We start from the raw sequence: 21,117 nt of genomic DNA, 5'->3' as shown, positions 1-21,117 counted from the left end.
TACTCTAACCATTAGTGCTCGGGTGATAAGTAGACAGAGTAGATTTGCTGTAGCTGAATCCAGCCACGTATTTGGACTTGCAAAAACTGCATGTATGCTGAATACCAGGGTGTGTGCCTGTGGTTGTGGAACTCCCAGAAAGCGGCATGAGTGTGTGGGCTCCATAAATCACATTGCTTATTTCCTGGTGCGGAGAGTTAAATTCTAAAATTAAGAAATTACTTGGCAATTTATAATGCACCCGGCAGCCCTTGTCTCATTGGGTGAGATTTACATCCTCGGGACTTGCTCCTCTAGTTAGAGAGACAAATGATTTAAGGTGCAGGCTTAATTGCTATTTCAAATCCGTAGGCTTGAAAGATGCTGGCACCACTTTATTTTAGGCTTGTTTTCGAGACCATGTGTGTGAGCGTCTAATTGTGTTGGTGAGCTAATTATGACTGTTATTGCCACCGACAAACAACTTGTCCTGAGCTTTGCTCAACAAGGTAACAGCAACTTGATTCCCTATCTTTGTTGTTTTGCATGGTCCTCTTGCCCTTCGAGACCAGTATTGACTCACTGTAAAGATGAGGAAGTAATGTAGCAGATCAGAACTCACCGAGGAAAGCAGTTTTCTAAGAGATTAAACAAAACGCATCTTTATGAGGCAATTTCTAAATGCAGAGTGGCTATGGGTGTTTGGAAGTGGGGGTTTCTTAAATCGTAAACAGGGAAGTGGAAGTCTAGGTTTGTGTTTATGCTGGCTTGTAGTTCTTCGTACACTGTAAGCAAAGTAGTAAATAGCCTCATTATTCTGTATTGACTAATCATTTTTCTTCGTGATATTGACTATAAAATATAGATATTTATTTTATCTGAATTTAAGATGATTGTAAACTTCAGTAACACTGCTTATGAAGTTGCAACAATAAACACTAATATTCCTGAAAGTTACTATGAATACCACTTTTGCTTCTTATTTTTCATGATTTAATATTTAACAGCTTAGCTGTTGCACTCACTAGAGGACTACATGTGATTTTTAATTATATGACTTTTAATGGTGATTTTTTTTTACCAACCATGTCTAATTAATGATTATTGAAAGTAGTAATATGGTGAATTTCAATATATAGGGTGGTTCCTTGAAACAGCACAAGTATTAGGAGCCTTTAAAACCAAGTGTGAGACGTTCGATGTTGTCTTCATATATTGCTCTCTATGGAACTGATTTTCATTTTAGGTATTAGTTATTTCCAGCATTATAAATGCACCTGACTATGTTCTCCATCATGGAAAAAAATCTTTCCTTTGAATATAAATATCTTGATGGCAGCTTCAATTAAATGCCCAAGACAGCTGAAGGAAGAATCAGTAGCAATTTTGCATGTATTATAAAATATTAATATATATGTATTAAGAACTGTAAAATCAATTTATGCACTCAGTTGTATTACAAAATACTTTTGCTCTACTTCTGAAGTTGGCGGTTTTGTGTGAAGTCAGTTTTGTGGTAACAAAAGAGGATTCATTTTTCTGAGCTTGGATAGCATTATGTGACAATGTGCTGGCACTCAACGCTGCCTAGAAGGAAATGTCGTAAGTACTCAATAGTGGAAAGAAAGAACGCCACATTTGCCATCTGTCCCTGGTTATGATTTCCCACTCACTTCTAGATGCTTGCGAGACCCAGTCTTTATTTTATAAAACCCATTTCTAGGACTCCCACACGTATGTGATTAAAAACATGTTGTTCTCCTATACAATCGTGTCCCCATATGGGAATTGGGAGTGCTTTACTAAACAGTTCATCTTTAGATCCCATGTATAGTATGATGAAAATATACCTTGTAGACTGACCATGCGTCTTCAACTGAAAACTTGAAACATTCAAATCTTAAAACACTTACTAAGCACCACACCAACAGACTGTCTCCCCTGGACTGGGACAAAAGGGTGAGCTGGGAAGAGAAGATTTTTCTTTATTTCTTCTGCAGAAATGACAGAGATTTTTTCTGCATAGCAGTGTTATGGAGGCACAGAAACCTTCAGCTCAGTCTGAGACTTTTATTATTTTTCATTTGTTCTACTTGGTTTCAAAATGATGCAATCTATAAGTTTGCCAGTAGAGGAACGGTCACAGTTGGGATGGGGAGGAACTCCTCGCTAAGTTAAAAAGGGGAAGGGACAGTCACTTGGGGTGGGTAAGAAGGGAAGATGGGAGGAGACAAATGATGACAGTGGACAAAGAAGGGGGGAATTGTGTGAAAGGGGAGCTGCACTGCAAGTAACAGGAAATGGAATTGAGAGACAAATTGTAAGGATGCTTTCAAATTGTTTTAAATTATCTTCATTTGCCTTAATATTCTATAGGAAATTCTTTGAGGAAGTGAGCAGCTTCTGAAAAAGATCTAGTGTGTGTATGTGTGTGTGTGTGTGTGTGTGTGTGTGTGTGTTTGCACGTGCACACACGGACGTACACTTGTGTGATCTTTCACATTTGTTGAGCATGTTCTTCTGTCTGTCAGATGTGGGACAGACACTATGCTGACTATTCTGTCTTTGACATTTATTTATTTTATGTATATGTGCATGTACCAGAGTACATGTATGTGCACTGTGTCTGTGTAGTGCGACCAGAGGTCAGAAGAGGGCATCAGAGCCCCAAGAAGTAGAATGACAGGCAGTTGTGAGTCAACCATTAAGGTGCTAGGAACTGAACCTGGATCTTCTTTAAAAGCAACAAATGCATTTAACTTATGAGCCCTCTCTTCAGCCCCTGTGCTAAGTACTTTAGCTGAATTAGTCCACATAACCTTCAGTTACTGTTAATATTCCCAGTCAATAGATGAGACACTGAGAAATAAATAGAGCTTGTATCATTTTACAATAGGAAGGGGAGGAGCTTGGATTTGAACCTGGATGCCAGAGTCAGGTCTTCTGATCACTACTTAGCATAAACATTGGAGTGTACCACCTCATCTCTAGCTCCAGTTACCAACGGACATGCCTAGCTGTTTACTGAATATGCCAATTTGGTCCTCTGGGAAGAAAGGATAAGGGCCTTAGTACACTAAATGGTTCATAAGACAGTAAAGATGAAAGAGAAGAAGCAAAATTGGGCAGAGAATGGTTTCCTGCTGTATTATTGGAGTCCCATAATGGGCAGAAATATTCAGGGCTTGTGTGTGTGCTATTCTCTGTCACTGGTTGGCAGTAGTTCCAGGGAAGAGAATGACTTTGGTTTAACAGCTGAGGCTTATCAGAATATTCTATGTCTAGAGGCTCAGTTAACTGCATTTCTTTATGAACTATATTTTATGTAATTATTAATGTGTGATAGTTAAAAATATTAATGTATTTCAATGTGACATTTTTGTACATACAAGTTACATGCTTACCTTGTATTCACTCTTCCACATGTGCACCCACAATTCATGTCCCTCCCTCCTCGTTCCCTTCAATCTCTGTTCCTAGTAATCCCTCTATCACATGTGTTCTCATGATCCTTGTCCCTCTGTCCTCGTTTCCTTCATTTCCTGTCCCTAGTAATCCTTCTACCACTTTAAAGTTGTTGTTCTAAATCCTGCTTATTTTGTCTGAGAGAAAACATGGAGTACATGCATTTTTGAATCTGATTTATTTTACTTAACATGTCAGCCACTAGCTATATCCATTTTCCTGAAAATGATGCAGTTTTATTATTTGTTTGGGGTGAATAATGTTCCATTGGGTATGCACATTCTATTTTCTTAATCTATTTATCTAGTGATGTATGTTAGATGGATTCTATAGCTTGGCTACTGCAAACAGCATCACAATATGCTTGTTCAATACTCAGGTATTTCTTATGCATGCATACTTCATTAATTTTAGGAATATTCCCAGAGGTGGGATAGATGGATCTTAAGTTACCTCTACTTTTAGCTTTGTGAGAATTTCCCCAATGGTTTCCATGGTGAATATAATAATGTATACCCACACCATCAATATATCATCTCCATCAGCAGCTGTCTGTTAATGTAATATTCATTCTGGTTGTTATTAGATGGAATTTGTTCTTGAGTTGCATTTCCTGCATCCTAAAGATGCTGAGCACTTTCTACACATTTACTGAGTGTTTGTGATTTTTCTTTTGAGATGTGTCTGCTCAAATTATTTTCCCATTTATTGAATAAATTCTTTGCTCTACTGTTCAGATTTTTAAGGTTTTTTTTTTTTTGGTATGTTCTTGGATTGAAACCTGGCATAGATCTTTTCCCATTCTGTAGGCTACCTCTTTTGTTTTTTTGAAGCAATCAACATAGTCTGTGTGATATGGCCATAGTACAGAGGCAGCAATGACTGGAGACCTATGGGAGACAGGATCACCTATTAGAGGACCATTAGCTATAAGAAGGAATAAAGTCTTGAAGTAGGTATGGAAAGAATGGGAAAGACAAAAAATACAAAGTATGCCTTTATGTGTGTGTATACATGTGTGCTCAGGTTTGTGCTTGCGTGTGCCTACGATTTTGAGATTAATTGGAGGAAGGAGGAAGGAGAAGAAAAATGTGACATTTGTCTTTTGAATAAATATCAAAAGGGACTCAAGCATTTCCTTTCCTTTGATAAAACTTTTCAATTTGATGTAGCCCTGTATTTCAATTCTTGATTCTACTAAATTATCCCTGCTTGCAGATGATATCATTCTGTATGTGGAAACCCCCAGAGAATTCAACAAAAGGCTCTTAGAATTGAAACAGTGTTCTTCAAAGTGGCTGTTTACAAATTCAATATACAACCTTATTAGATTTGTTATTCAATAATAATTAATTCACCAAGAAAGAAATCAGCAAAACATCCCATGTACATAGTCTAAAATGTACCTAAGATCCAACCTAGTAAGACAGGTGAAAGACCGTGGTGATGAAACTAGAAGACACGAAGGAATAAGACTGAAGAAAACACTGGAAGATGGGAAGACCTCCATTTTCAGAGATAGGAGAATTAATGTACACTGTAGATTTGGTGTGAACACCCTTCAATATCAATGACATTCTTCACAGTACTAGGGGGAAAATCCTAAATTCATACTGATAAATAAAAGATGGAAAAGCAATCCTGAGCGAAAAGAAATCTTAGCAATAATTAGCAATCCTAAAACCCAATTTTAAAATAAGCTATAAAGCCATAGTAAGGAAAACATCATGGTGTTACAATAAACCATACATAGATTGATAGACTAATATAGAGAACATACACATATGTAACTACACCCAGCTGATTCTTGATAAAGGAGCCATATGAGCATATCAAGCACATCAAAGAAAAGACAGTCTTTTGTTTTGTGGGAGATATGCGTGATGCAATGTTCTTGGTCGACAAGGTGGCATCTCTATAAAGAGATCTGGGTGATGCAAGGTTGTTGGTCGGCAAGGTGGCATCTTTATAAAGAGATCTGGGTGGTGCAATGTTCTTGGTCCACAAGGTGACATCTTTATAAAGAGATCTGGGTGGTGCAATGTTCTTGGTCCAGAAGGTGACATCTTTATAAAGAGATCTGGGTGATGCAATGTTCTTGGTCCACAAGGTGACATCTTTATAAAGAGATCTGGGTGATGCAATGTTGTTGGTCGGCAAGGTGGCATCTCTATAAAGTCCACTAGATGAATTTAGGGGAAAGTGAGCTGAACACTGAAGTGAAGGCACCTTGGTGTGTTAGAGATAGTGTCTCCTGAAGCCTGGCATTCTAGGTACCTTGCCTTTCCTACCTAGTTCTTAGACACTCCTATCCAGTGGTTCTCAAGCTTCCTAATGCTGTGACCCTTTAATCCTGTTCCTCACATTGTGGTGAACTCCAACCATATAATTATTTCATTGCTATTTTGTAACTGTAATTTTGCTACTGTTGTGAATCATAATGTCAATATCTGATATGCAGGATATCATATATACTGATATATAACCCCCAAAGAGGTCAATACCCACAAATTGAGAACCTCTGCTCCAACTGAACATATCTCAGGCACTGTTATTCATTTCCTCAAACTGCTTGGCTTTAAATTTCCATTATTTAGAGACTTTAAAACATATACTTTCTTATATAAAAGATTAAAGCATGGAATCAAGATTATGTTTTTAGACACCAATCATTCTGACAAAGTATACTCTCCCTTTCCAAATTCAAACGTAAAAGCACCTTTCTTTGAACCCATACATTCCTAACAGGCAGTGTGAGTAAATTGCTATCATTAAACTTTATTTTGTACAAATGTGTCTTGGCATCATACAGACCCAATCCTGACCAGCAATGCTGGCAAAGGCTAGCCCATCTAACTGAAGGTCTCCATTCACGTTGTGGGATGATATAAGGGTCAACAGTATGGACACAGTGTCCATACCTTCTCATAGAACAATCTAAAGCCACTGCCTAACTAACAAAAGGCCAAAAGTAAATGATCAAATGCAAAGAAAAAAAAGACTAAATGCATTCTAATGGAGATTCACAAACACAGCAGAAGAGAAGGGCCAGCAAAGCTTGGATGCTAAATAAAGTGTAAGAACAGAAATGAGGAGTGAGCTTCATAGACTTGCATTGTAATGTGAGGTGCTCAGAGCAAACATTTAATTGTCCTTAAAAATGAATGGTCAAATTTGCATATTCGCTCAGCCTGTCATGTTTTATTGTACAGTGCAGGACAAGCCCTGAAATAACATTACATCACCATCGGAGTGTACGGAAAGGAAAACTTCCCTGAGTGAGAATGCACCTTAGTGGTAGAGTACTTGTTATCTATCGTACACGAGACCCTGGGCTCTACCCACCACAGCAGAAAATAATTCCAGTAAAGAAAAAAAAAACATTAAAGAGATAAAACAAATTAACTTTCAAAACCTCCTAAATAACCATGTGCACTGACTTGTGCCTAATAAGCTGTGATGATAAAAAGACCGTTGGGTGATGTGTCGTTTGCCTGCTAATTGGCTTTGTGAGGATGATAACGTAGATCTCGTGGCCACTCATAGCTAGGCTTGCCTGGCACAAAAATACAGTACCACCCACTCTAACCATAAAATCTTGGGGCTTTCACAAGCTGAGCCTCTTTTTGGTTCTAGATCTAGCTATAGGTTATCATGCTTTTCCTTCCTTAGCAAAACAAAAAGGAATAAAACATGGGGCAAGGAGGAGCAACAGATGGGTTGGGGCATCTTTCAGTAGGGAGCTTGAGCACAGTTATTCTGTGCTTCATCCGCAAACTTTGGGCTAGAGGCCTGCGCTAGACTTTAAAAGTCTTCACGAGAGATGGATGATGCTGGTCCTCTAGATTGCTACTGGTCTCGTAGATGAAGCTAGAGATGTGAAGTCCACACAGTTGGGAGCGGGAGGTGGCAAAATGAATTGGAACTGCGTTCTGAGCTCTGAGACTATGAGCCTTCTCTAGTCGTGCCTTGGTTTGTAAACCAGTTTGATCTTGTAAAGGCCTTGCATAAGTTACTACAGCTGCTATGAGTTCATGTGTACAGCAACCATGTCGCATCCAGCAGACAGTGGCTCTTAGTACCCCTGCCCCAAGACTAAAGGGGCACAGTGACCTTGAACTTTGTGGGAAAATGCCATTTGCCACTATGTGTTATATATGATGACACACTTGTGATTAAGGAAATGTGAGCATGTTGTTGTCTTAGCAGCTTTCCGATGAGGGTGAATACAGGGCTAGAAAGCCACTTGAAATGACTGGGGTGGGAATGACGTTTTTGTCCTTTGTGTTCTTGCTGTTATTGACACAGACTGGGTTTCTTACAAGCGTGACTAGTGTATCGTTGGAGAAGAGCGGCATATTGCACAGCATTTAACGTACCTGACTCAGAGTCCAGGCTTTCCAGATTGAAACTCATCAGCTTCTCATCAGCTGGGTGACCTTGGTAGATATACCTAAGTCTTTGATGCCTTGTTTTTCTCCTCTGTAACGATAGCGGCACCTTCCCTGCAGGGGTGTTGGGAGGAATGGGTGATGTCATATGTGGCCAGTGCACTTACTGACACACGGAAAGCATCCCATGACTGTCAATCTCTTCATGAAATTCAGTTCTCTTCAACACTGTTCCCAACGTGAAAGGCTTGGTGATCCTCAGTGCACCTGACATCAAGCATTGACCACTTCTTGTTGTCAAAGTCTACTAGTGTTATAAGCAGTTTACACCAAGTCTCTAACGTCATGCACCTCAGTTTAGGAGTCCAGCTCTGTATCCCATCGATATCTACACACAGGGTTCTCACGCTCCTGTGCTTGGGGAAGAACAATTAATGAAACTACCAAAAGAAGGCACTTTGACCTATCTGCCAATATTTAAATGCATAGTATCTGGTGCCTTAAGAAAGGACCTCAATTGCATGCTGACCTGGGACGCACTCTGTAGCATAAGCTGGCATCATACCAGCAGAGATCTCCCTGCCTCAGTTTCCCATCTGCTGCCATTACAGACATGAACCACCATGTCTGACTTGGTGACTTTTGACTTTCTTTTTGATTTTACTCCTGAGAAGTTTCCTGCAAAGGGCTGGAGAGATGTTTCAGTGGGTAAGACACTTTGTCTTCAAGTATGAGAACATGAAGACCAGATTTGAACTCCCAGAATCTAATAAAAGAGCCAGTTATGGCCAACTATGCCTGTAACCCAGCACTGGAGAGAAGATTCAGGCAGTTCTGGAGAGCTGGCTGTCTGGGCAGTCTAACTGAAAAGTCAAGCTTCCGGGTCAGGGAGAAACCCTTTGTCCAGGCAATAAGGTGTTATGGAAAAGAGTAATAGAGAAAAACATCTGATGTCTTGCTTTGGCCCCCGTGTACACTCACAAGGGCCCACACACCCCTGTATTTACGTGTGTGTAGCAAATGTGCACACATGAACACACGTGCACACACAGACAACACCTCCGACAATTCCTTGATATACTCACATGATCGAATGAAGATGTAGTGAGATTGCCTATAGCACCATTTGTGATACTAAAATCTCTATAAATAGTCCAATCTCAATGCTGAGAAAAACACGTTCATAATTTATGAGATGCTGTGGAGGAAAGTTTAAAATGGTTACAGCCATGCATATGGACATGAAAATTGTAAGATCAAACTTTCAGGAGAGAAAAAAATTAAGCATTTCAAGAGTAGTCTACCAGAGGGGTGCTGTGTTAAAATAGATATTCACAGCCACTTGTTTGTGTAATCACAGAGGACATTCAAAGTCCATATGATAAATTGTCAATAGGAAGTGGACGTTATATCGTGAGCTCTCTGCCTTCTGCCCTATGTAGACCGTTCACATTTTAAAACATGACCACATATCAGTTTTATAACTTAAGCAGATTTTGAAATATAGCCAAGAAAAGTCTCTTGCTTTCCCCAGCTCTAAGTTATTAGATTTTTGTTTTGGTTTAAGAGTAGTCTGCATGCTGTTCTAATCCTAAGCCTTATTATGCTGCTCTTGAATAATTGTGCCAACTCTCACATGAAGTTAAACCAAAGTGCGTAGCAAATCTCCACCAAAGCTCTAATTTGCTCCTAGGGAGCAGAAACCAAAACGGGTAAGGAGATTTTCTCACAGCAACTCACAGGAGAGTCTTAAGTCCTGTGGCAAAGACCTTCTGTACCTAGCACGGAAACATTAAATTAAAGGCATTAGATGGGAAATGGGAACACTGAGCCAATAACTTTCCTCAAGACTTAATAACAGTAAACCTAGGGAAAAAGTACCCATAGGACGTCTTCACATTAAAGTTTTTCCATATTTCTAAAACCCTTCACTCAGTTCTTTTACAAAATGCCGCCTAAAAGTGACATTGCCTGGGTTTGAGGAAAGAAGCAGTTGGCATACCGCTTCTCAACCTTCGTATACTGGAAAGTGCTTGCATGTACAGTCTCATTTGATACTCACAGATGAGATATTTAGAACACGTAGTATAATTGTTTTCTATACATGGTTCTGAGGTTGCAGAGACTGAGAGGTAGCCAGCCAGCACGGGCTGAACACACAGGGTCTTCAGTTATGTCTTGAGCATCCCTGTCACCAGCAGTCAAGAGCCTTGACTTGGAGCAAATCACTTCTATGGCTGCAAAGTGGTTTGATTTTTTTTTTTTTGAATCATGCGTTTAGAGCTACGAACACCCAGCAGCGGCCACCTGAACTCTCTCCCCAGAGACAATCATTAAAATAATGGAAATATTATTATTTAGGCAACTATATTTAGCGGTGGTACTCAGCCTTCTTGGTGCTGTGACCCTTTAATACATATTGTGGTGACCCTCAACAATTACATTATTTTATTATGCTACTTCATAACTGAATTTTTGCTACCGTTTGAATTGTAATGGAAATATCTGATATGCAGGCTGTGTGACATGGGACCCCAACAGGGTCTAGACCCACAGGTTGAAAACTGCTGAGTTACAAGATCTCTAAGTCAATTCAAGTAGAACTGGCTTCTCATTTTGACTCTATGTCTTACTACCCATATAATCTTGGACAATAATACCCTTCATCTATAAAATGAATAATTGCAGCTTAAATCTTCCAGCATTGTTGTTAAGAGTTTTGGTGAAATGTGTTTGGAAGTACTTGACAGAGTAAATAGCAGAGTGTGGGTAAAAACTGGTGACAATAACAATTACGAATATTATAAATACATCTGAATCTAGGTCAGTAGGCAGGGTTCTGCTAGAACCTGCTTGGAAATGCCAGTCAGGAACTGCTTCCCAGAGTGGATACAAATCAGGTTTTATCCTAGTGAAGGACGTCATCAAGAAAACACAAAGAACCAACCAAACATAGGGACACAATTTTCCTGATGCTCCGTCTGCCACCAGTGCCGAATCCGTACATTAGCATCTAGTTCGTGGTCAGCTGTAGGATGAGTGAGAAGGAAGAGACAGATCACCCAGGTCTTTGAACCTCAGAAGAAGTACATCCCTCATGAAAACAGCCTAACACTTTCTTATCCTCAGTTTGTCTGGAGTCTCCTAAGTCAAACCATGGGAGACATCTAAGAAGCTAGAATTGAGATTCGATGTGTTGGTCAGTTGTTCTCAGCTTATGCACGTTAGAGTTATCTGGGAAGAGGGAACCTCCACAGAGAAAACACCTCCACCAGTTTGACCTATAGACAAGTCTGGGGAGTCTTTTCTGGACTGATGTGGGAGGGTCTAGCTGGAAGATACCACCCCTGGGAAGGTGGTCTGGGGTTCTATTAAAGGAGCAAACTGAGCAAGGCTGACTAGTAAGCCAGTAAACTGCATCCCTAGCGCCATCTTCCTCTGTTCCTGCCTCCAGGTCCTGCCTCTGTTCCCTCAGTGATAAACCGTGATGTGGAAGTGTGAGCTGAACAAAACTTGCCTCCCCAGGTTGTTCTTGCTTAGAATGTTTTATCACAGTCACAGAAAGCAAACTCAATCTATAGAGTAGATAATAACAAACTCTTTCTGCTGTTTCAACCTAAAAAGACATTTTTTTAATTTTGAGTTTTTAAATATTACTTTTCTTTTCTATACAATTTCTTCTTGCTTACTACAAAAAAACCAATGAATCAAAATGGTAGAAAATAGGATTAGTATTCACATTTGTTTGGTTTACAATATTGGAAGTTTTATGTATAAGTATATTAATTTAGTTAAATGATGATACACTGCACATAGAGTATAACCTCTCAGAATCCAGTAGCATGTCATGTGAACCTTTACATGGCAATAAATATCTTCCTTTTGATAATTTCATTGTCCGTAGTTATACTGCATTCCACTGATAGACATTTTGAAACTCTCTTGGATCTTTTACGTTTGAATTAGTAGACTGTTTTCTTGTAATAATATTCTTTAAAAATAACTGTCCATGGTGGCGCATACCCTTAATCCCAGTATTTGGGAGGCAGAGCCAGGTGGATCTCTGTGAGTTCGAGAACAGCCTGGTCTACATAGTGAGTTCCAGGACCACCAGGGCTGTGACACAGAGAAACCCTGTCTCAAAACAAACAAACAAACAAACAAACAAAAAATTACTATGGAGGTGGGGAGTTAGGAGCACTTGCTGCTCTTGCAGAGGACCCAGGATCAGTTCCCAGCTTCCACTGGTGATATACAGCTGTCCTGACTCCAGTTCCAGAGGACCCAGCACTGTCACTTGGCCTCCGTGGACTCTAGACACACATGCAGTGCACATGCAAACTCATATATGCAGGCAAAATGCCCATACATATAAAAATAAAAAGGAATAATTATTGGATAAACACTCAATTTTTTCTTTAAAATAAGTTTCTAGAACTAAATTCTCTAGGTCAAAGTGTAAATGCATTTTTAAGACTTTTGATATCCAATTATCTTTTTGTTACATTTTAACCAATATTAGCCCCTTTTTGTATATCATTCAAGCAAATTGGTAACTAAGTAAATATGTATTCTATTCATCATAAAAGTGAGTACCTGCACAATAGCCTATATTTCTAAGATAATATCAAAAAATGCTTCTTGTAAAATCCAAGCTCTACTTTTCTTTCTATGTTCCAGACGCAATATATCCTTAGGATAGTATGTTAATTAATTGTATTCAGGAGGTTGGTGATAATTACCAGGAGATTAGCTTGTGGTGCAATGTCACAGAAAGCGTGGAAGTAACTTGAAGGGAGAGTTCTTGCATGTTCCCTGTAGTCCATTATTTCTACCCACATACCTTCTGTAAGGTGTGAAAATACAGCTATCAAGGTGTAGAAACCCTCCAACTGTGGATCTTCACATCAATTTTCTTCAGGGCTGGAAGTAACCCAGCCTGAGCCCTCGGCAGCACATCAGGCTTCAGGGGAGAAGCGTTAAGATTGGGAGATTTTCAGCAGAAATTACTCTTGATGGCACAGCCCTGCTGTCAGAGTGATTCCTGCCGGAAAGACAGCATCTGAATTAACGGTCTAATAAACTGAGTTCGTGTTTCATCTTAACAGAGGATTAATTAGGAGAGAAGAAACTAACATTTATTCTGTTTCCTATTTGACAGGCCTTTTATTATTGCATGATTGCGTTTAATACTCTGCACCAACCTTGACTGTAGGCTTTGCTGTAGGCATTTCACAATAATTGATCTGACGTTCTGGCAAACAAAACTTCTTGCCCAGGGCTTGGTGAGGTACCAAAGTGAGTTTTTGAACCCAGGCCTCCTGTGTCTTATGTCTGTGCTTTTTTATTCTTCTTCCTCACGATGTGTATAGCAAGCCTGGGTGTTTCTCTTCTAGAATATTAACTGAAAGCCTGAACATACTTTAGGTCAACTAAATTGCAGGTTTCCTGTTTAAGGTCTCTAACAGGCAGGTTCAGTGTGTCAGACTTTATATCACCATGACAAAACTACCTGAGAGGACAAGAGATAGATGGAGAGAGAGAGAGAGAGAGAGAGAGAGAGAGAGAGAGAGAGAGAGAAGACACTCAACCATTGGTTTGGAAGGTTTCAGTTCATCATGGTAGGGAGATTGGAGCAGAGCAGTTTACTTCATGGCTGACAAAAGTAGAGAGAAAGACGGGAAAAGTCTAGAGATAAGATAGACTTAAGGACCTGTTCCCAGTGATTGGCCCCCAATCCCCACAAAGAGCACCCTCATTTGGAGACGAGGCGTACAGCACATGAGTCTGGAGGAGACATTTTATATTCAAACTGTAGCACCAGGAGATGACCCCAAACCAGTGTCCATTAAGATAGATGTGTAGACTAGAAAGAGAAAATCCATAAAGCTGACAGGAGAGGAGGGCCTAGCTGATCTAACAAGATATCTGGAGCTGGAGGTGTTCTCATTTATTTTCAGAGACTGTGACGTTTCATTATACACCATTGTCCTTTCAAGCTTTCTGGCCTTCCATCTTGTGTTGACTTGTAAGTGTGATGACTTTAAGAGCTCAGAGCATCCTCATAAAGACCCAGAGTAGAATGGCTTCTTTCTCACATCTGTTTCTTTTAAGAACAAGACCAACTTCGTAGGTGACCCTCTTTCATACCCCATTCATTGCCCAGAACGTGTCATGTGCCTCTTCCTGAACCAGATACTGGCACTGGAAATGGCTTAGCCAAGGTTTACTCCATTGGGCTAGAGATGGTGCATCTTCAAACCAAATCCGGCCTTCTGGCAGCAAGTGGCAAACCCAGATTCTTACATAACAACTTTGGAGAGATTTTGAAGTTATTTTTATGTTTTGTTTTCTGTGGCTTGTTTTCAGTTGTAAAGCTGGTAGAATGGTGTGGTGTTCTGATACAGATGTGCACTCTATGATAATTGAATCAGACAATTTTCATAACCATCTCTGTAAATATTTATCATTTCTCTGTGGTAAGATACTCTGAATCCTCTCCTGTCTATGTTGAAGTACATGTTCTACTGTGTTAATTATAGACACCCAGTAGAACACCAGAACTTATTCCTCCCACCCAGCTTTAACTTTGTACCCAAACATTTTGAGCTCTGCTTTTGTAGTTAATTACGTCTATATTCTGAGACTTCTCAGTGGCATAAGAGATTTGATGCTTTTCTGGAAATTTTTATTTTTATATAACCACTTTCTACGAATGAATTTGCCACTTTTCTTTCAGGGCGGTCTGTCAAACCCTTCCCATTTCCATCAGCCATATCTTCTAGAATTCTAAGTTCTCATTCTTCACCTCAATGTTCAGCTAATTTTCTGTCACGAACCTTTCTTACAAACATGTGTGACGGAATGTGAAAATGGCCTCAGAAGTATCTGTCTAATAAGGTTCGCATAATATTGGTCTTGCTCTTAATAAAAAGAATACTGTTGTATTGGGGATCCTGAAGAAGCAGAAGAAGATGCAAAAGAAGAAGGAGAAGGAGGAAGAAGATGAGGAGAAGGAGGATGGGGAAAACAGCAGCATCCACCATTGCTGGTGCCTACCTTTCTGTCTCTTTTAAGTAACATGATTATCCTTCCTTTACATAAGCCTTTTAATTTTCAAAGTTGCAATAACACAAAACAGTTGAAGAGGGCTATTTATCAATCATTAAAATAATTAGTTCAATTAAACAATCTGTTGATTAGAGGTAGAAATTAATTGCTTGGTTTTTGTTTTGTTTTGTTTGATGGCATAATAATTGAAATTAGACATGCAATTCAGTTCAAACAAATGTTTTTTTCAGAGCCTATGGTGCCATGCTGCAATGGATAAATAAGAAAATGTAGCATGATTGGTGAAGAAGAGGAGTACATAATCAATACAGAACTAACAGCTATAATAAGCTATCACATAAGATTTGCCAAAGACTTTATCACAATTATACATTCAATCGCAATGATTAATACATTGAGAAGTGATTGAAATCTAGGTTAGCTTTTATTATACTTTACATGTGATTTCATTTAGTTCTCCAAATACTCCATAAAATAAGTTGTTTTCTGTGAGCCCCATTTTGTAGAGAAAAAGTTGTATGTGATAGAAAGAACACAAGAATCTTGGGGGCATGCAGAAAGGGGTGCAGACAGCTTTGTCTGAGGAAGAGGAGGGACAATGTTATGGGGGAAAGTACAGAGAAGGTGACTGTAGATGGAGACTGCTCGTTCATTTCCTGGCCTCCCAGACTCAAAATAATCACACAGAAACTATATAAATTACAATACTGCTTGCACCATTATCTTAGCCTTTTTATTAACTAACTCTTACATATTAAATTAACCCATTCCTAGTATTTTGCATTTTACCATGAGGCTCATGGTTTACAGGTAAGGTTCTGGGCGTTGGTCTCCCTTAGCAGCTACATGGTGTCTCCTGACTCCGCCTACTCGCTCTCTATATATATCCCTTCCAGCCTGGCTATATTCTACTCTGCTATAGGCTGAAGCAGCTTCTATATTAACCAATGTAATAAAACATATTCACAGCGTACAGAGGAGAATCCCACATCAGGTGACCTTCTATCAGGGTTGAGGGGAGGGACCAAGAAAATCTAGCTTGACAATGGGAATAGCTACACCTGAAAGTCTTAGGTTGTCTGTGTGGGTAAAGCTCTGTGGATGTCAGTAAGTGAAGTTAAGGGAACCCGCCAGGTTGTCTGGACCCTGTGTGATGAGCTAAGGACCCACTTGCTCACAGGTCTTATGGGAAAAAACCCCTTATAGTGGACTGGACACTTAAATATAAAATACAACACTAAGAGTAATTTAGGGAAATGTTTTAGGAGTAAATCTTTAGGACCTAAGGCTGAGTGAAGAGCTGATGCTGAAAAAGCACAATCCACAAAAAGAGGAAACTTAGCAAGCAGGGTTCATCAACACTTACCCTGTGAAAGACTTTGGAAGAAAAAACAAGCTGCAGGCTGGGATGTAGTGTTTGCAAGTCACATATTTAACAAAGAACTTGTGTCTAGAATATATTTAAAACCTTAGAAGCCAACAACGTAAGACTCAAATAATCCAATTGGAAAATGGGGAAAAAAAGTCATGCCTTTCACGAATGAGGTTTAGGAATTATAAGAAAGCATGTGAAAACATGGTACACCCATGAGCAATTGGTACAAATCCAAATTAATATGAGAGATATCACTATACACTGATCAAAATGGTTATTATAAGATTTAGTGATAGCACTAAACATTGAGAAATTTGCAAAGACATGGATTGCTCACATATTTCTGGTGGGGGTGCAGTATGGGGTAACCACTCTTATGTGAAATAGGTCAGTGTGCAAACCTAAATGTGTGTCTATCATACACCACAGCATTTGCTTTGCTTAATTTGTATCCCACTGAAACACAAGAGCAAATGCTCATGTCAGATTTCTTCACAACACATACAACCTGAAAGCTATTCCAATAAACTTAAAGGTGTGGGTGGTTAGCCTAACTTGTGGTACATCAGATCATGGTGCTCTATGTAGCAGTGAGAATTAAAGGACCATTGATAATCATGACCTTTGTTCATTTTCGACCAACCTGTGCAGATCTTGTCTGATGGACCTGGCATCTGAGCTCCTGAAAGAATAGAGTGGACTACAAGCTAACACTGTAGACAGCCTTACTTCAATGTCAGTGTGCTTCATACATGAACATAACAGAGGAAGCGATGATCCAAGCAAGGTTGTGTGAGTTCAGAAAAACACGATCAGCAATACATGATCATAAAGCATGTAAATAAACACCAGTGAGCACATACTAAATATTGACAGAGGAGCCCTTCCCCAGAACTTTCTCAGGACAGACCAGTTCAAACACAGTTCCTTGGCATGTGTTGTAGACTTTATCTGGGAAAGTATGGAAGCAAAGCAGAGGTTTTATCCAGATTGAGGGTACACTGACCGGATTGGGCTCCATAGCTGCGTTCTGACATCCAACAAGAATAAACATGTCTTATCAATTGAACGTAAATGCTTGCTACAGGCACAAAATCACTTCCAAGAACATCCCTGGGAATGAACTGCATCTGAGGTCAAAGGCCCTCTTGCTCTTTTCCTGAAGCGTCCCTCACCTCACAGTTCCCCAAGGTATTGCTCACCGTGGTTTGTTCTTTCCACCATGTTCTGACTCTGTTGACTATTTCTAGGGAACCATTGTGAGTTTTACAAAAGGAAATCTCAAAACTTTATCTTGTGACTCCATTCTTAAAAGTATAGTGGAGTGACAAAATTATAGAGATAATGAGTAGATAAGTGGCTACCTAGAGTTGGGTGGGGGAGGGAGAGAGAGGATGCTATGAAAGAGTAGCATGAGGAATGCCTATGATGGACAGTTTCTAGATCTGTCTGTGATGACATGAACCTGTACAGCTGATAAAACTGCACCAAACTAAAGAGCATGGTGCCTGAAGAGATCTGGTTAAGGTTGGAGGACTATATCAGAGTTAGTTTCCCAGTGATATTGCACTATAGGTATGTAAAACAACGCAGTGAACAGTATACAGTATCTCATTGTGTGTGTGTGTGTGTGTGTGTTTACAACTCTGTAAATCTTCAATTGTCCATTTTTTTTAAAAAAAAGTTAAAAAATGTGAGGAAAGAAGGCTGGAGAGGTGGGTCAGAGGTTAAGAGCACTGGCCACTCTTTGAGAAGTCCTGAATTAAATTCCCAGCAACCGCATGGTGACTCAACAACCACTTATAATGAGATCTGGTGGCCTCTTCCGGCATGCAGAGAAGCATGCAGGCAGAACACTGTATATACAATAAACAAACAAAACAAATGAATACATACAAACATACATAAATCTTTTTAAAATGTGAGGGAATAAAGATGAATATCATAGAAACAGGAAGTGCAATGTGAACATGTTTGATTCTCAGAAGCTGGAATCGTCCAGTAGAGTGTTTCTAGGATGTAAGAATAGATGTTGAGATGAAGAATGCCAGAAAATCAGGCCATTCCCATTAAAATTGGTAAGTCTTTTTTGAGCTTACCCAGGGAGAGTAAAGTCATCCTATAATAACAAGATGGCCGCATATCATTGACTGATGAAATATCAGACATAAGATCTCTTTAGCAGGATTTTCATTATATGTTGATAACAGGTCTCTGTTGTCACTGATATTATTAAATATATTTTATGGATGAGGAAATAAATACTAGAAATGTTAAATAAATTTGCTAGCCAGTTGGTAATCAGAGGCGCTAACCTTTAGTCTCAAGTGGCTCATCTTTAGCACTAGAGAGGCCAGGATGAAAGCACAGGAGTGAATGAGAGCACAGCTTCGTTTTATTCATTTAAAGTTTTGGCAGGAAAAGAAACTCAAGAAAGCAAGAGGAGAAGTTACCCCTAGTTTAGACCCAATTTCTATAATAGATTTAATGAAGTTTCATTCTTGGCTTTCCACTTGAGGTCTTCAGTGCACACTAGTGACTTGTTTTCAATGGAAATGCATAGATTCCATGGTCACAAGGTTGTAGGAAGGAAAGAGTTGCTTCTTATAAGTATGCTGTTCAGATAACTAGTGCTTGAGGCTGGTTCAGGATCCATCATTCATGGAATCAGTAGCATATGAGGGTGGGTAGACGAGTTTGGGCTTGGGAAGTGGGAGGCATGTTACAAGGGTATCATATTGGAGGATTCAGGGAGAGAGGTTTCAGGAAGAGAGATGGTTGGAGCAAACGCAGGCCAGATTTGAGTAGATGAAATGGCTTGATTCTGGGGCCGAGCTTCCAGTGACCTCCCATCTGTGAGGTCTAGGGCTGGCTGACATTTATACTTTATCCATTCATCGGTAATTGCTATCACATTGATTGGATATAATACTCCTGGAAGAGATGATTGATTGTGTGTACAGGGAAAATGCCAGAAAGAGGGTTTGGATCTGCTTAGACTGAGTGATGGCTAGCTTGAAATGTCAAATTGACACAATCTCAATGAGGGCTCATCCAGATGAAGCTGGCCACCTTTCAAAACCACAGCATCCGATAAAAGTATGAAATCTTCATATTTTCTACTTAAAATTGTCAAAATGTGTTATGATAGTTAATACTCTTTATCAGCTTGACTTGATTTAGAAACACCATGGAAACACAATTCTAAAGTGTATCTGTGAGGATTTCTCCATGAAGTTTAGCTGATGACGGGCAGTGATCCACTCTCCCCAATAGGAGTGGTATCACTGATAGACGGAGGTCCTGGACTGAATGAAAGATGAAAGTGAGCTGAGCACCAGCGTTCATCTCTCTCTCTGCTTCCTGACTGCATTGCCACGTGACCAGCTGAGTCCTGATCCATACCTTCCTGCCATGGTGGATTATAGTTCCTCAAAATGTCAAAGTAAACCTTTCTCTTGAGTTGCTTTTGTCAAATACTTTTGTTATGGCACAAAAAGCAATTAATACATGCATATGAACACAGGTAATGTCTTTATTGCTGAGTGCTTGAAGCTGCAGGTCCTTGCCTTGGGGGTATAGAGATCATCCATAAATATGCAAACTTGAAAAGAATCGCATACAGCGAAGTTTGATGTGCTGGGGTGTTCTGTGCACGTTGTCAGTTTGTCCTCTTCAGAGCAATGCTACTCCGTAGGGAGGAGGAGCTGTTTAAAGAGTGTCGCCTGCCATCCCGGATGTTTCTCCGGTTGTTGACTTACTTGGATTTCACTATTGCCAACAGAGCAACAGTTACGAAGAGAGCACCTGAGACTGACCTTCGCTGACTCCCATAACACACCCTGGGGCCGGCCCCTTCACCACTGCCATACTCGGACCTTCCTTACGGAGTTCCACCAGACGCAGCCCCAAATCATTTGGGATCCGTGTTTTATTAACTCCAAGACTCCTTGTTGCTATTTCATGTTCAGTTGAACACAGTTTTTCTGAAGCATAGCAAAGGCTAAACCCCTTTGGACTATTTTGCAGTCGATGAGAAAACATCTCTAGTCAAGTCTCCGCGAGAGCGTGTCTCTCTATAGCTTCACTCATCGACAATTTACACGCGGCAGCTGCGCAGGTTTTAGCTACTGAGGGGTTGGTTGGATTGCCTTGGAGAAGGTCTGTCTTAGCAGTAGCCGGCCAGCAGCAAGTTCACCTGGAACGGTTCCTTTCACAAACAAGAAACAAGACTTGGAGTGCTATACATCGGCTTCCAAGCTAATAAGATAATCCGCTTTTCATTTTCAAAGCCTGCGCTCTAATCTGGAAACAGAAGTCTCCTCCTCTGCTCGTTGCAGCGGTCCAGGGATAAAGATCCTGTTATCATAACCCTATTAAAATTGTACTCACTTCTGCGGCACGCCTCCACAATAGTATTTATCCTTCTAAGCGCTCGAGGAGAGGAATGATAAAAGCCGAATCTATTCAAAATTTCAAGGAAAAAAAATAACAGTTGTAGAAATTGAGCAGGTATGATAAGGCCTGGGGATGAATAGCAATAACAGGCAAAGCAGGAAAGAATAACCAGTCATTCACGAATTAGGCTTCTTTTAAGCTGTAATTGGGGGAGATGATAATTCTTCCACTGACATATCCTGTCCGGATCACAGGAAAGCGTTGGCTAACCTGAGCGTGGCAGGAAGTCCCGCAATCATCTGTGTGATTTCATAGTCACTGGGCCTTAGTCATTGAATCCCCTTTGCTGAAAACACTAGTTGGTTTTCAGTTTTTAATTGATATAAATATTATTATTTCTTCAGTTCATTGTGGAGGAACAAGTGAAATTCCTCATGA

The 21,117-nt window shown here is 39.9% G+C and overlaps 1 protein-coding gene across 1 annotated transcript in view; it reads left to right on the top strand.

Annotated features, from left to right (window-relative positions):
* LOC121452801 (IQCJ-SCHIP1 readthrough transcript protein) overlaps window positions 1-21,117 on the top strand; it is a 642,993-nt gene that overhangs the window by 747 nt on the left and 621,129 nt on the right. The window lies entirely within an intron of this gene.

This window comes from Microtus oregoni, unplaced genomic scaffold (assembly GCF_018167655.1).
Source record: "Microtus oregoni isolate MIOR12 unplaced genomic scaffold, Mior012 000010F_ref0000083, whole genome shotgun sequence".
Lineage (NCBI taxonomy): Eukaryota > Metazoa > Chordata > Mammalia > Rodentia > Cricetidae > Microtus > Microtus oregoni.
Note: the sequence above shows the minus strand (reverse complement) of the source record. Positions and strands in the feature narration are given on the sequence as shown.